Here is a 16,469-nt window from a genome sequence, read left to right as displayed (position 1 = left end):
GAGAACCAATACTATACCCCAAACAAACATCCTAACATAGAAATAGGCATTGAAAGATGTGGAAACATACTTTTAATGATAGTTTTAAACTGAGTTCCCATAAACTCAGAAAATTAATCATACAAAATAAAAAATGTGGAAGTTAACCCCTAGAGCATGAAAGTCAATGTACCAAAACTCTACTAAAGGTCTAGAGTAAGGGGATGCAACCCCGAAAATAATAATATAAAATAAAGTTTGAAAATAGTCTAAGTCCGAAGAAAAAGGACTAAGACTGAGAAGAATTCACGGTAGCCTGAAAGAGCTGGCTCACCCTTGAATCCTTCAATCAACGTTCTCTTAACTGAGTAACTGCCTGAAGATGTCATGTACTCAACAAAGAAAGAACAAGTGTAGTATCAATAAACACAACAACAATTTACTACTAGGATCATGCGGCCAGTCCAGTAAGTGAAATATATACAAGCAACCACAACATAGTCAAACAAGCATATACAGAAACACATTACCAATTATCATTTCATGAATAATATACCGTTTCACAGTGTTCATTTCAAATACAACAGTCAAAAATGGTCCTCTCAAATCGTTACAAGAAGATACAATATATTTGAAACTAGTTACGCATAAAGAAACACTTATCGCCTCTAGAACTCTTCATTTTGTTTTTTGGTGCAGTTCCAGAAGACAACAGCAGAACTTTTGGATCCAATAAGAAAACATAAAGATGCGCTTCAACTAGATTTAAATTTTAACAAAAAAATACTAAAATCATATGTCACTAAATTGTCTTAGATATTTTATAATTTTAAAGAATTATTAATTATAGGCAAAATGGTCCTAGCTAGCCCCCTAATCTGTGGATTTTTAAAAGAGAATCTGCGTTATTAAACATATACCCATATCATATATATTAATTTTACCTACTTTTAAATAGTTAAGAGTTTTCTATCATATATTGATCAAGCATCACGCCTTTTAATAATTTAGATCACATTTTTAAGGTGTGATTAAAGGCTTAAAATGTTATATTGAGATAACCTATTTTACTGGCAATATCATAAATTAAACTTTTTAAATAGAGTTATCTATAAATATTCGTTGAGTGACTTTCTAGTGTAATTTTTTTTTTTTATATTAACAATGTATATGACCTAAATGTTTTCCTTTTTTGAAAAAGCAATTATAGTCCTTTCACAATTTCAACAACTTTTGGATTTTTCTTTTTTTGAACTAATATTCTGTTTTGGATTTTTCTTTTTTGCCAACGGAGTTGGCCCTACGCGGCTCATCTAAAAGTAAGTCGTACCAAACCCATTGTTGGGTCGCGCTCATTTTTAGAGGAGTCGAGGGATGAATTTACGGTGAAAATACAGCATTTGTTAATTTGATGATTATAGCGAATATATTTTTCGTTAAGGAAGTGATGCATATATATATGCGTCGTCTAACAAATTAAAGGGTGTAGATATATTTTTTTTGTTTAACAAGTGATGCATATATACTTGTGTTGTTTGACAAATAATGCATATTTATCCTTTTCAATAATAAATTAACTAAAAAAAGATTAAAAATTGATTTTTAATTCTAAAAATGCCACTTAGACTTAATTTTTTTTAAACCCTCTTGATTCGACCCCACTAAAAAACCTTCAATACCGCTTTTATTCATTCATCACCCTGTTTTGCTGATGATAAATTGCTGATGATAAGTGTCCTTAAGTCTAAGTCTTCATGATTTTTTTCATTTGGGTCAGGAGGGGTAAAAAATGGGTGAGGTAATTTTTTAAAGTTGTGGCATTTTTAAAAATTTAAAAACAAGTTTTAGGATTATTTTTTTAATTCATCAGTAAATATATGCCTATTAACGAAAAAGATAAATTTGCATTATTTAATAAATGACGAGGATATACACACACCACTTTTTAGTGAGGGATATATAAGCTATTAATTGCAAAGTTGAAGGGTATATTTTTCTCTATAAATCCCAAAATTATAACAATTTTTTTTTAATTTCATAAACTTAAATGACAAAGAATTTCAATTTTCTAAATCTTCAGACTTTTGATATATTCTACATATTTTTAGTTCAATATCAAAAGATTCAAAAGTCATTTTTACTTTCTTAAATTTCATAGGATTAAATAAAAATCAGACAAATAAATTAAAATAAAAAAAAGTATTTTATTTGAAATTACACACAAAAGAAAAGAAAAATAAAACACATAAATTAAAAATGGGGGATTAATGATTGAGTGGTTTGTACATGACTTCATCAATGTGATTCTTCATTTCCTCTGGAAAACGATATTCATCACCATGTGAATAAGTGAAATAAACCATTTTGCTTGTTCTCCAAAATATTTCTTTGCATAGTTGAGGCAATTGGCTTCCTTTTTTTTGAATTAAAACCATCTTCAACAACTCTCTTCTATTACTTTCCAAGATTTCCTTTATCTTCATTATAGCCTCTTCCTCAGAGATATTTGTTCTACTTGGGCTTTGTGTCATTAGTATTGTGACTAAATTCATCGAGCTTTCCCCTTGTTCTCTCTGTGGAAAATTAAAATGTGTTAGAGACAATCCACCAATATTAGTATATGTTACAATACAAGGAGTATTAAAGACATGCATTATGTCTTTGTAATAATACTATAAATAATTTATTCAGAATTCAATAAAAAAAATATGATTTCAGAATCTACAAACTTAATCAGCATAGGTATCACTACAAGAAACATGACTTATTGTGGCGACATTTAGTAGCGACTCTAAGTGTTGCAACAAAAGTTACATATTCAATGGCAACAACTGAAGTCGCTATAATATAAAAATATTTAGTGACAAGTAATCTTAGGTCGCCTCTAAAAGGCGTCACTAATACTCAATTCTCAATTCCCGCTAGCACCAAACAATTTGGCTCCAAATGTTCAGTGGCGACTTGTAAATAATTGCTGGTAAATGTTTACACAGGCGACTTGGTCGCCACTATTGCTCTAAATTTTCAGTGGCAACTTGTAATTAATGCTACTGAATGTTTAATTTAATTTTAAGATAAAAGAAAATGATTCAATTAAAACAATAGCAGTGTATCCTGTTTCTTCCATTTTCTTTATTTCTCCATCTCTCTACAAACTTTTCTCCCTTCTCTCTTAAATTAAATCTTCTTAGAAGCCACCTTTAGATTATTTCGAGGGTTTCAATTTCTCTACAATCAGAAATATATTGATCAAGGTTTCAGCTGTATCGCCTCTAACAAGTGAGTTGGTCAAATTTAAGAAATCAAAAGCCCTAATTTAAAATTGTGACTCCATCAGGTGTATTTTTTTTACCTAATTCTTTTCAGTGTTAGTTTTTTCCATTCACCTTCCACTCCTTCAAACCACTCAAAAATATATACAAGTCGAGTAGAAGGAGGAAGGAAGAGAGTTCAATTCTTGTAAATCATTGCGGGGGTTTAAAGTTGTTCTAAGTTTCGATGATTTGAAGTTGTTCGATGTTTTTGAAGGTATAACTCATGTTTATTCTATTTTTTTAATATATTTTATTAATTCTCGGTCTTGAGTGTCGTCTATGAGTTTACTCCCTCTAAGTAAGCTGAAAGTTTCCTTTTGAAATTTTAGATCTTTTGATGTTGTTATTGTGATTCCATATTCATAGTACATTGGGTATCTTGAATTTATTGATTTATGCAGAGAAAAAATGCTTCTTTCTTGTAAAAATTACCAATTTTTAGTTTTGAAGATGATGTATTATATTGATTTTCAATTATTGAGTAATAAGAAAGTTATTGAAGTATTTAATTTGCAGAATATGGGCATTTTTTCTTGAAAGAGATGGGTAAAACTAATTTTTTGTTGCTTTATTAACTTATGAGCACCAACTTTGATTGGTGGTGTGTTTTTGTGTCCATTTTATTTGCAATAAGGTGCTAATTAGCACTCTAGATTTTACATTTGGTGAGTTTGGTAACTTTTTCCGTAAGGAAAATAATGACTGGTGTTTTGTTGTTTTTATTTTGTTGATTAGTGTAATGCTTTAACCATTGAACTAAAAATTTAGTTCATTTCACCCTATTGATAACAAAAGCTAGCAAAATTGTAGGATTAGGAAGTATTGATCGTTTTTGCTTAGCTCTAGGAAGTATTTACTGGCTAGCAACCTTTACTCAGTTATGATTAATCAATTCACTAAGCTATGCAAATCTTACATTATCACATTATAATTATTTTTATTGGCCGTGTTATCCTAATTTGAATTAGTTTGCACAACTTATATAAACCAAAAGAATCAAGAAAATACCGACTTACCAAATTGTAATTTTCATTTAAGGATGTATGGAGAAATAATTTCTATATTTTACTAGTATTTCTGCTTTCAATTATTATTCTACTCTCAGTTGGTAGATTTTCTTTATAATATCTCAATGTTGATCACTGGATTATATAAAATCTGATGTGTGAAACTGTTAACATTCAGTTTTGCTATTGTTTTACTTATTGTAAATATACCTGATTTAGGGATATAAATTTATGTCATCTTGCAATTTAATAATTGGGATCCCACACCGTTCTTGTTTAATATCAAGAAGGATCCTTTAGAACAATGAATACTTGTTATTTATAATCTATTCAGTTTTAATACTTTAAGACTAAATTTTCAAAATGATCTAACTTTGATATACAAAGTCCTCTGACTTTTAGCCTTAATTATTCACCCCATGTGCATGTAAAGTCCTCTTTTGTTCTAAATCTTCTTGCATCTGTTCCCTAGACCATGAGAATGCAATTCTTCTTTGTCTTCACTTGGTACTAAATTACTAATTTTAGAGTTAAAGATTGATAATTAGTGGCATACTAACAAGCTACTTCATGATAGAAATAACTTTGCACTTTGATTTTCCTGATCATACTTGCGTGCAAAGTTAAGCTTAGAGCCCTATGAAATAATAATGTTCAAAGAATTGGATCTTTTTAGACTCCTTATATCTGAAGTACTTACAGCTATGCAATATGAAAGCTTAGATTAAAAGGAAGTTGCCCAAGCTTTTAATCATTAATTCAACTATTTCTAGAATGGTGCTTAACCCCAAATAACCCATTTCTTGTGTCCATATCGGCATAGAAGGATTCTCACAAACCATCATTATCTCAACAATATCGGTCTTAACCTTCAACATTATGCCCTTGCTCTCCAAATCCCACTGCATCTTCTCAGATACTGTACAACCAAGCAACCTGCATAAGCTAGCAAACAAAGGTACAGGCTGCTGTAACTTGTACTTTGGAATTGTTCCTTGTGTGCTGTAGATTGATGGACTTGTTGATGAATGATGTTGTTGTTGGATGTTGTATGTTGGATGGTTTAAGAGTTGCAGCTGCTTAACTACCTGCCACATCCTGTACCTACACCAAAAGAAGCCAAGGCAAGCACATATACTAGGTACAATATACCAACAAGAGGTTGCATTGCAGCAACCTGCACCTCAGTTTGCTGGCTCCATTGTTGCAGTTCTGCATCATACTTGCATCTCCCAGGCAAGGTCCAGGTTTTCAAGTATTGTATCATGCCACTACTGTACCATGATTCACATTTAAAAGGCCTTCCAATTGATGGTTGATATGCTGCAGGTTTGTATGTACCTGCATAGCCAAGAGAGAAAAGAAAAAGAAAGAAAACATTACTATAGTGTTTTGAGTCTTCTTTTATGTTTTAGAAAAGGGTGTTGCTGTTGTCTTTGTTTTCAGCAAAATTTTGTATGATTTTGTTACGGTAAATATTTTTTATTATGCTAAACTGGAAGGCTAAACTAAAAAAAAGATGTTGTTGTGTTCTTGTAAAATTTCTTTTAACAGTTAATTGGAGTTGAGCAATTAACAACTTGACAAGCTTTGTGGCATATGACATTGTAGCTTATGTAAAGAAAAAGAAAATCCTTTGAGTATTGGAAGATGATCACATAAATCAGTAGCGGAGATTATCAGATAAACTATTTTTGGAAAATTCAATAGTCTCGAGTGTGGAAATATTGATAATTGATAGTGGTATAGAACCTGTGAGCTGATTAGTTTCTGCCCCATATTTCTGCAGGTTATGAAGCTGAAGATGAGGATGACTGCTGTAAGGTGTATTGTATTGTAGATGTGTACATGGTTGTGTAGTTGAGGTATTTGTTGTTGGATGTTGCAGCTATGCAGTAAACTTAGATGTTGATGTAGTAATCCACTCCATTGCACCATGCTAAATCAACCTGCAGGTTCTAGATGTATGCTGCAATTCCACAACAAAGTCATCAAGTGTTGCAGCACTTTAATGTACCTGCACAATGAAAGCAAACAAGAGAGGAATTCCAAGTGCTGGATCAAGTGTTTCAGGTCTGCAATGTACCTGCACAGCAGAAACAAAGAAGAAATACCTACTCTAGTCCTTATCTCAAATGATAAGTTTTTTAGTCTAGAAAAGCTATAAACGAGGGAGACTATCCCCTTTATAAAGGTCCTAACTATTAAATCTTCAAAGTAGATATAGCTATGAAATAAAGACATCCAAATTGAAGAAGAAGAAGTTAGAACACTAAAATTGTAAGAAGAGTTCAAGGAGGTTGTTTGATCCTCTTTAGTTTTCTTCTTTCAAAACTTGCCATCCCTAGCTTGTCCAACTTGATGTAGCCCTTAGTTTCTTATGGTAGTTGCTGAAAATTATAGAAATGTTGTGTATGTTCAAGCATATGACTGCATTTGGACAATCTATCTGCAGGGAAGTTTGCTTCTCAGAATACATATTTGCATTGGAAGAACGTGAACAAATGACTCCTGATTTAAAAAAGAATATGAAAGAAGATTTGCAGAAAAAATTGGAAGAGGAGCGTGAACACATGAAAGGCGAGGTAGACAAGATATTCCAAGACCAAATGGCTGCTATTTTGACTAGAATGCAACAGGTACTCTTGCTCCGTTGGAATATAATAAATTGTTACCTTAGTGTAGAAAATAGTTACATTGAAAATTGGACTAGTTATTAGATAAATACAACAACTGAAATGTTTTCTGGAAAGTTTTCTATGGCTTTAGAGATGCCGAATCCAACTGAAGTGTTGGTTTTGCTGGATTCCTCTTCATTAATATCTATGGCTATTGTACTGATCTGTGTCCCCAATTGAGTTTGCTCGACCACATCATCGTCAAACTTGGTATAGGAATTGTCTCATCCCCTGAAAACAACCTTGAAGTACCAATTTCATTCGAGTCATTTGATTGGATTATGCGAATAAGAAATTGATTGTGTGTTTTTCTATTTTCAGGGACAAGGTTATGCAATGAGGCCCAATCAAGAGGTAGTTTGAAGGCGTGCAATGGAAGTTTTTGCTTTTCGATCATATATATATGTATATGCATACACATAATTTTTTCTTGTTATCATATGTATATAGATACAATGATAACCGAAGTACTAGCTAATATGTACGTACTCGGAAATGCTTTTGTTCTAATTTTTTGAAATACTATTAGATATTTTTAATATCTATATACTAATTTTAGAGAATTTGATTTTAAAACACTAAATATTGTTCTTTAGAAACGAGATGAATATTACCTTTTGCAATGACATAAAAGCTGCCACTGATATTTAGTGGATTTTGCGGCAGAAGAAGTCGCTGTTAATTAATTAAGTATAGCAGCGATATAAAAGTTGATGCTAATAGTTTATACTTTTTTGCAGTGATAGGAGACGCTACTAATTAATATCAATTTTTATTAGCGACATAAAATTTGCCACAATTAGCTAATATGTTTTTGTGGCAACTATGTCTCCACTAAAGGTCATATTTTAGGAGCGACATAAAAGTTGCCACAGTTAGATAATAAGTTTTTGTGGCAACTATGTCGCCACTAAAGGTCGTATTTTAGGAGTGACATAAAAGTTGCCACAGTTAGCTTATAAGTTTTTGTGGCGACTATGTCGCCACTAAAGGACATATTTTAGGAGCGACTTTCCAAATATTTGTGTTGTAAATTATTATTTTTTTGTGGCATATTTGTTTATATATTGTGACGAATTATGTCGCCACAGATGACTTTTTATTGTGGCAACATTATTTAATCATCACAAATAACCTTTAGTTATGGAACTACTACGAATGGAGCAATTATCGCTGCTATATACCTTTAGCAGCGACTGTGGAGCATTTTGTAGCGACATATGGCGCCACAATAAGTCTTATTTCTTATAGTGTATGATCGACAAGTTGATTGTTTTGACATGAAGAGAATATTTAACATTGTGGGTGTGTTCGGTTCGAGGAAAATGACTTTCTTAGTGAAAATATAAGTTTCAGAGGTGATATTTTACATTGATTGATCGTCTCTTTTTCCACCATCCAACGCATCTCATCTTTACCCCACCCCACCCCCTAACAGTCATCCCCACCACTGCACACCCCCTACTTCCCATTGGCCGGCCAACTCCGCCTGCCATAATATTTGTCTAGCTGATATACAAATATTTTTAAATAATATTATTTATTTAGTGCCAAAAATAAGAAATAAAAAAGAAATTCTTCCTTCATACCAAACACACCTATATATCCATGTGATCATTTTTTTAATATATAATCATATAGTGATGTTTATCCAATATGACATGAAGGTTATCTTGATGAGCCAAAAATAAAAACAAAAGTACAAGACTTGTTACCTTGTAAGTTTGTAAATCATTGAGGAGCCTCATGACTATGCCGGTACAATTGCATAAGCCATATATTTCATCACTTTCTAAAAGATCCTTGGAGATGTTTATTCCAAGATAATATTGTGTTGTGAGAGGAATCAATCTTGAACCAAATGTTATAGAAGTAACATACAAATACTCTTCCATGTTTGGCATTTTCTTGCTTGTCCACCACTCTAGTCTTTCAATCAACATGCACTTCATCACTTCAAGCCACTATTAAAATTCCGAAATAACGGACACGAAGTTTAAAAAAATTAATTGGAAGCAATTGAAATATTCTTTTTGTTTCAATTTGTTTATTTGAATTTGACTAGATACAAAGTTTTAAGAAAGTAAAATAAGATTTTTGAATTTTGTTATCTTAAATTAGTGATATGTTTACTATATGAAAATGTCATTTAATCTTGTAGTCTTAAAAATGTTATGTGAAATGTTGAAACTAAAAAGGTTGTCAAATTAGAAAGAGACATTATTTTTTTAAACAATTTAAAAAGAAAGTAAGACAAACAAAAAGTAAAGAAGATTTATGAATATTGTGGTGTTAAATTAAATAGTATATATTAAATATACCAAAACGTTCTTTAATCAAACAGTTTTAAACGTGTTTCGTGGAATGTTGAAATAAAAGAATTGTCAAATTAGAACAAAGACAATCTTTTTAAATAGACTAAAAAGTACGACAAATAAATTGAAATAAAAAGAGTATAAAAGAATTTTAATGAGGAAAGTCAGAAAATAATTCCACCTACCAAATTAGTAAGGTGATCTTTGACAGATCTACCTTGCTTAATTTCAGCTATTGCTGCAAGCTCCTCTATTGATTTGTAAAAAACTGAAAAGAAAACTCTAACCCTCTCTGAATTGTAACCAACATTTGTGTAGTCATCCCACCTGTAAATAATTGAAAAACATTAAGTGTTAAAATTAATTTTATAAATAAACAGTTACATGTTAATATAAAAATAATACTAAAATCATTAATAAGCATTTGATATGTTTGATTAGAAAATGTTGATGAGCTATTCTTTTGTTAGAATAACTAAAATATCCTTAGAAATTTTGCCAAAAAAAGAAAAGAAAAGAGGAACGATGAATACGAGTGAAGAGGAAGTTAGGAGTTTTGTTTGACGAAAAATATCTTGAGAATTTTTTAAAATTATTAAGGATAAAATAGTAAAATAACTAGTTAATATAAAATACTAATAAGTGAAAAATCATAAATTGAGAATGACCAATTTATGACTTTCGACTGATTTTAGCTTATAACCACTTGACTTATAGCTATTTTGGTGTTTACCAAACGCGTAAATTAGCTAAAAATGCTTATAAATCTGTTTGACAAACTTACAAGCTCAGAGAAAGTACCTTTCTACTAATTCAATTATGTTGAGCAATTCATCTTTAGATGCAAAACCATCGAAAAGATCATCGACCACGGTCAGGAGCATGACGTATTTCGCGTACATGAGACGAGCATCGGAAAATTCAGGGTCGGAGACAACAGCAATGCCAATTAAGTAAGTAGTGTATATGTACTATTCTGAAAGTCCCAGTTGATCTAGTCTGTAATCTTCGAACCACCTACACTCGTATATATGAAGGTGTTTGACTTTGCATAAAGTTTAAGAAAAATCTATCTTCGTGATGGTAATTTCATTATCTAAGAAGGTTAGTGCCACAATGAAGATGGATAAATATGGGATCCCAAATCTCAGGATTTGCTTAAATAAAAAAGAGTTTTGAAATATATATGATTTCAAACAAGTCATAGGTATCTGTATGATTATAATTTTTTTTTATTAAAAGTAAAATGAAAAATTTTAAGTTAAGTTGTCATTAAATATAAGAAAAAAGTCATTTTTTTCTTAACGGACTAAAAGGAAAAAGTGTTAGTATATATATATACCTTTTGAGTTGATGAAGTTCTTCTCGGTGTTGAGCTTGGCATAAGTCAAAGTCGTGTATTGAAAATATTAACAAGTCTTTATTGTTAATGTAGCGTGACCTAATAGAGAGAAAGACTTAGATTAAAATTTGGAGTCGCATAATATATAAACGTGTTTTTTTACTTGATTTCAACTAGTATTTATATCTTTTAATTTTGAGTGTACACAAGTAAACATTTAAATTTGTAAAAAGTTAAACAAGTAAACATACGCGTCCTACATCACAATTCGTATGAGATCATACTTTCGAACTTATTTGTATTATGTCAAATAGGATATAATTTTGACCTTCATTGCAACTTGAGTAGAAATATTGTGATTGTTGCCTAGCCAACGTAATTTTGATAGCCCTTATCATTATTGAAGAACTCTGTTTCAAAAACTTCAAACCTCATATGGTGTAACTAGTCCAGTTGACACATCTAATCTCATATCTTATCCCAATATATTTATAAAGTGATCAGTGTTTTATAACATAACTGAATATATGTATGACATCAATTCATTAAATATATGACACATATTGTTACAAACATTATCATCACGAAATTATTAATTAATACTCCATATATTCTTACCTTAATTTATCACTTTACGACAATGGATTAATATAATTAAGCATAAATACAAACTAAAATGATTTTACAAATGATAGTGATAGATAATCATACCTATAAGCTGCTTTTGAGATTTTAAATTTGTTCTTTTTATATGACTTGATATACCTTTTATTTTCTGCTCGATCATATGTGGTATAAAACTTCCTCAAAGCAAGTTCCACCTGATATTTCCAAGACAAGTAATAGGAAAAATAATAATTTGGTGTACAAAATACTCAGCGTTCACACATGATTCGGGAAAGTACTGTACCTCAACATCCCATTCTATTAGTGATATGCTCCTTTATATGAATGACATAACATGTTTAAGATTATAAGTTTCAAATGATATTTTTCGTATATTGTATATCTATACCTTTCGTTCATATAGATTATAGGATTCAAAAGTTATATTTACTTTTTCAAATTTTATGCGCGATATAAATTAAGATACACAAAATAAAATACCTCCTTCTTTGACATACTATCGATGAAGTCATTGTTTAAGAGTTTTTGTTCCATAAAAGTTGTTGTCCAATTGCTTATTTTATCCAAAATGTGATCTTTCTCATGAATAGCCAATTGTGAAGCTTTGTGGAGCTCAAGAATTGCAACATGACTTGTAAATTTCCCAGTTGTTGCAAAGAAATGTTCTTCATTGGCAAATTCTGCTATTTCATCTGCAAATTAATTGATTCATTAGGTCAAACTACTTTGTCGTCGGAGTTTTTAGGGTTTGATTTTTCAGATATGGTAACTCAATTAATAATTATTATCACATAATATCACATTTCTTCTTGAATACCAATTTTTTCAACAAAAAAAGTGACTTTCTAAAATAATAATTATTAATTAAATGATCATCTAAGATATCAACTCGAGTTTTTAGTAACAAACCTGAGGATACTTCATAGTTGTTCATCCTTAGAAGTCGAAACGCTGTGGCACAATGGGTAACGTTTGAGAAAATTTCTTCATTTTTTTGTTGCCAAAGCCTATAAATTATATAATCGATTATTATTGCCATAAGCTTAATAAATTGTAAAATATTATTGTGATTAGTTAGATTTAATTTACCTGTATGTATCATCTAGAACTTTCTTTATTTCTACTTTAAAATGACGATGTACTCCAAGACTTTGAATTGTATCAACAAAGCAAAGCAATGAATGCATCTTTGTTGGATATATAGTGGGAACTATGAGAACATAAAGGGCAAAAACATAAAAAAAATAATCAAAAAGTTAGCAAAGCAAAGAATGAGACTATTAATTATATTAAACCATTAAAGTGAACATGAAAATTCTTTTTAAACCACTCAAACATCACACAACGAAAGAGACATTTACTGATAATAGATTTTTTTTTAATATTGCCGTAGAAAATTTAGAGTAATTGAGTTAATGTCATCGCATTCAAAATTCACTAAAATCTTTAACAACATTTATACAGAGTGATGATTATAAGAACTCATATTACATTATTACCTCTAATTATAATAAAACGACAATTATATTTAATGCTAAATCTTTTATTTGTTTTAAGGGAAAATAGGGATTTTAATCTCTGTATTATTGCATAATTTCAATTTTAGTCCTTATGTTATTTGACTATGCACATTTAACCTTCAATTATTTGAAGCGTGTGGTTTTGATCCTTGAAGCTGATAAAAGTTAACTATTTAACATAATGAGTATTTTAAAATATATAAAATAAAATAATTGAAGGATTAGAAATTCTAAATGCTTCAAGAATTATGTATATAAAAAAAAAAATCATGGTACATACCCCAATTTTTGTGTAGTTGCAAGATTGAATTTATGTATTCAAAGCATTTTTGATCATATTGATGGTAAATCAATGCAGCTGCAGTAGTGGCTGGTGAATCAAATAGAGACCCATTTTGCCTTTGATGTAACATTATTTTCTTCCATTCACATAATTCACCAAGCCCTTCAGCCATATATTCAATACTTCCAACAGTAAAATCATTCTGTAACACTCTAGAAAATGTTCAGATATAGTTAGAAAATAGCTGTATAAGGGTGTGTTCGGTACGAAGAAAAAAATTAAAAAATAAATGGAGTTTTTACTTTTTTTTTGTTCGGTATGCAATTAATTTTTTTTTAATTGTTAAGGTATTTGGTTATAATTTAGACGAATGTTATGGAAAGTGGGGATGTGGGGTAGTGAGGATGGGGGCTAATGGGGTGAAGACGAGATGTGTTGAAGAGTACGTAGGACGCATTATTAGAAATAAAGATTTTTCTCATAGCAAATCAATGAGAAACTTGTGTTATAAAAAATATAACTTTCCCACCTCATTATCACCGAATCAACTAATGCATGGTGGGAAATCATTACTATTTTTTCTTTTTTTACTGATTCAATCAAAATATTTGTGAGAATAACCACTGAATATTTTTGAGTAGGAGATTTCAATGGAAAAATAATATTGTTTTAGTAGTGATGCAATTAATCAATGTGAAATATCAATTATAGAACTTGTTTTCACTACTTTCATTAATCAAGAAAGTCATTTTTCTTATTTTCAAGAAATTTATTTATCTAGAAAAAATATATTCCAATTTTTTTGACCAATCGAACAATATGAAAAAATTTTAAAAAATAATTTTTAGTAATACAAAATATGTACCTTTTAATTGTTGAATCTCTTTTGCAATTCACCAAATTTACAAGGTCAAGATCCAAAGGCAAATTTAAGTTTAGTTTTTCTGCAGATTTGATCATATAATTTCAAATCCTAGTGGTGAAATTTGATCCTTGGTATTTACTGCCCAACCATAAGTTTCAATGAAGCCCAGACCTGAAAAAACATGAATTCCTTAAGTAATGCAAATTATTTTGAATTTTTTAAAAAAATATACAGTCCAATATAATTTATTTTATTCGCATAATTATATTTTTTATTTATACCTATATAGTTAACTTTATTTTATAATAATATTTATACAGTAATATACAATATTACACACTTAAAACCGATTTGAATTGATTTAAAAATTGATCAAAGTAGCTTTTAAATTATGACAGGGAGGAAAGGAGACAAACTTCAACCATTCTTTTGCAGAACACGCACTTCAAAAAACATCACAATCGAGTATATTGTTTTTTAATCAAAATAATTTTACATTGCTTGCTTCAATCCATTTTACTTATCGTTCTTATTAAAATAAATAATTTAAGTAATTATTATTTTAAAACATAAATGTATACTTAATTAATTACTCCTTCTAAATCACTTTATTTGTCATATTTTTATTTACATAGCCTTTAAGAAATCATATGTTTCAACTATCATATTTTTATTTATTATTTTTAATCATTTGAAATAATATTAATTTCTGTTTAATAAATATTTTCTCTTTAATTTTTCTTCAATATATAAATAATCAAAAATGGATGTTCAATTGAATATGAAAACGTGGCTAAATTAATCCTAGTTACTTGAATCTGCTCCGAATAATCCTTCTAATTTTCTCGGAGTTAATTTAAGCAATTATAATATTAGAGTATGTGTACGTGCTCTTCACTTAGTTTTTCTACATTTATTAGTCAATATTTATTACTTACAAGAATAATTATTTAAAAACATAAAATGAAAAGAATGCAATCAATTTTGTCTTAATTTTATAATTTGTATACTAGTAAAAAGTTTAGTAATGAATTAAACAAATAAAGTTCATTTACCTCTATGGACTTGCTTATCCCCAACTTTCCATTTGCTTAGAGCAAGCAAACATGCTAGAGTGGATGAAAGGGAGTCCTTCACAAGCAATGGATGGCTAGGATTTAGTCCCCAAGATCCATCTTCTCTTTGACTTTCAATAATCCAATCCAAACATTGTGGAAAACATGGTTGTCTTAGTGAATGTCTTGAAGGGATCATAGCTACCCATGCTGTGTCATAAGAAGAAGGAGATAACTCTATTTTCCCAAAATTTTCCCTTATTCTCTCCTTTGCTTCATCAAAACCATCCTATAATTAGCAAATTACATACCATCAGATCTATTTATAACAATTATTCTATATAATAATATTTCAATGTAACAACTATGTGTTCTATGGAACCATAAGTAGGATCTGGGGAGGATAGTATCTACGCAGACTTATCTCTAATTTCGGAGATAAAAAAGTTGTTTCCGATAGATCCTATCAATTAAAAAAAATGAAAAGAAAACAACGGGTGAAAAGAAGTCAAGACAAAATGCTAAAGAAAACATGACAAAGCATACCAAAAATGGAACAGTCATTATAACAAAATAATAAGATAGTTAAAGTGCAAGAAACACTAAATAGGAGTAACAAAAATGGAATAACTAGAAATAATACTAACTTTGTTATGGGTTTCATCATTCCAACCAAATTGCTTTGTCTTAAATCTAATACATGTGTTTAAAAAAATCACTAAATTAAGTATAAATAATAAATTTTGAACATAATAGATTATAAAAGATGTGGTAGAATTTCGAATCAAAATTCATAAAATTAAAATCATGAATCTACTTCTGAAGGGCGTCTCAACATACCATTGATGAACTGGTATTGTGGCTGCATCTTACTCTACATGGTTTCTGGAAAATTGCATCTTCTTTCAACAAGGAGACAAAGAAAAAAGAAGAAAGGAAAACTAAGTTAATTAGGGCATGATGACACAAAAAATAATTAATTGACTGATGTAAATGTTGTTGCAATGATCAAAATTATGTGTCTCACTAAATGACATTGTTTTCTCATTTCCTACTTTATGATGAGAAAGAAGTATAATTTTGCTTGTGTAGCCAACTATCATCATTGAGTGTGTGTTTAGTTTTGGGGGATGGAGGGGTAAAAAATGAAGAAATTCCTTTAGTTAGCTATCAACTACCATCCACATTTATGGAGACTTCTCTCATAATGGACTGAAATTCAACCATGAAGTTGTGGGTAATTTGGGTTGGTCTTTAATTTTTATTTCTTCATGTAAATAATTGTCCAATACATTTATATTTTTATATGATAATATTTATAAGTTTTGTCTCGCATCTTTAAAGAATTTAAATGAATGATAGTTTAGATGTGTTTCAGTATGAAATTAAAAAAAGAAATAATTTGATGTGTTTTTGACACTAACTCAATATATAGAAAATGTGTCAAAAAAATTATGTGGACGAAACTTCAAGGATAGACGCGC

General features: G+C 29.9%; 1 pseudogene; it reads right to left on the bottom strand.

Moving 5' to 3' along the window:
* Nucleotides 1–2,243: 2,243 nt before the first annotated feature.
* Nucleotides 2,244–16,262, bottom strand: LOC129888826 (beta-phellandrene synthase (neryl-diphosphate-cyclizing), chloroplastic-like; annotated as a pseudogene).
* Nucleotides 16,263–16,469: the final 207 nt, after the last annotated feature.

This window comes from Solanum dulcamara, chromosome 5 (assembly GCF_947179165.1).
Source record: "Solanum dulcamara chromosome 5, daSolDulc1.2, whole genome shotgun sequence".
NCBI lineage: Eukaryota > Viridiplantae > Streptophyta > Magnoliopsida > Solanales > Solanaceae > Solanum > Solanum dulcamara.
Note: the sequence above shows the minus strand (reverse complement) of the source record. Positions and strands in the feature narration are given on the sequence as shown.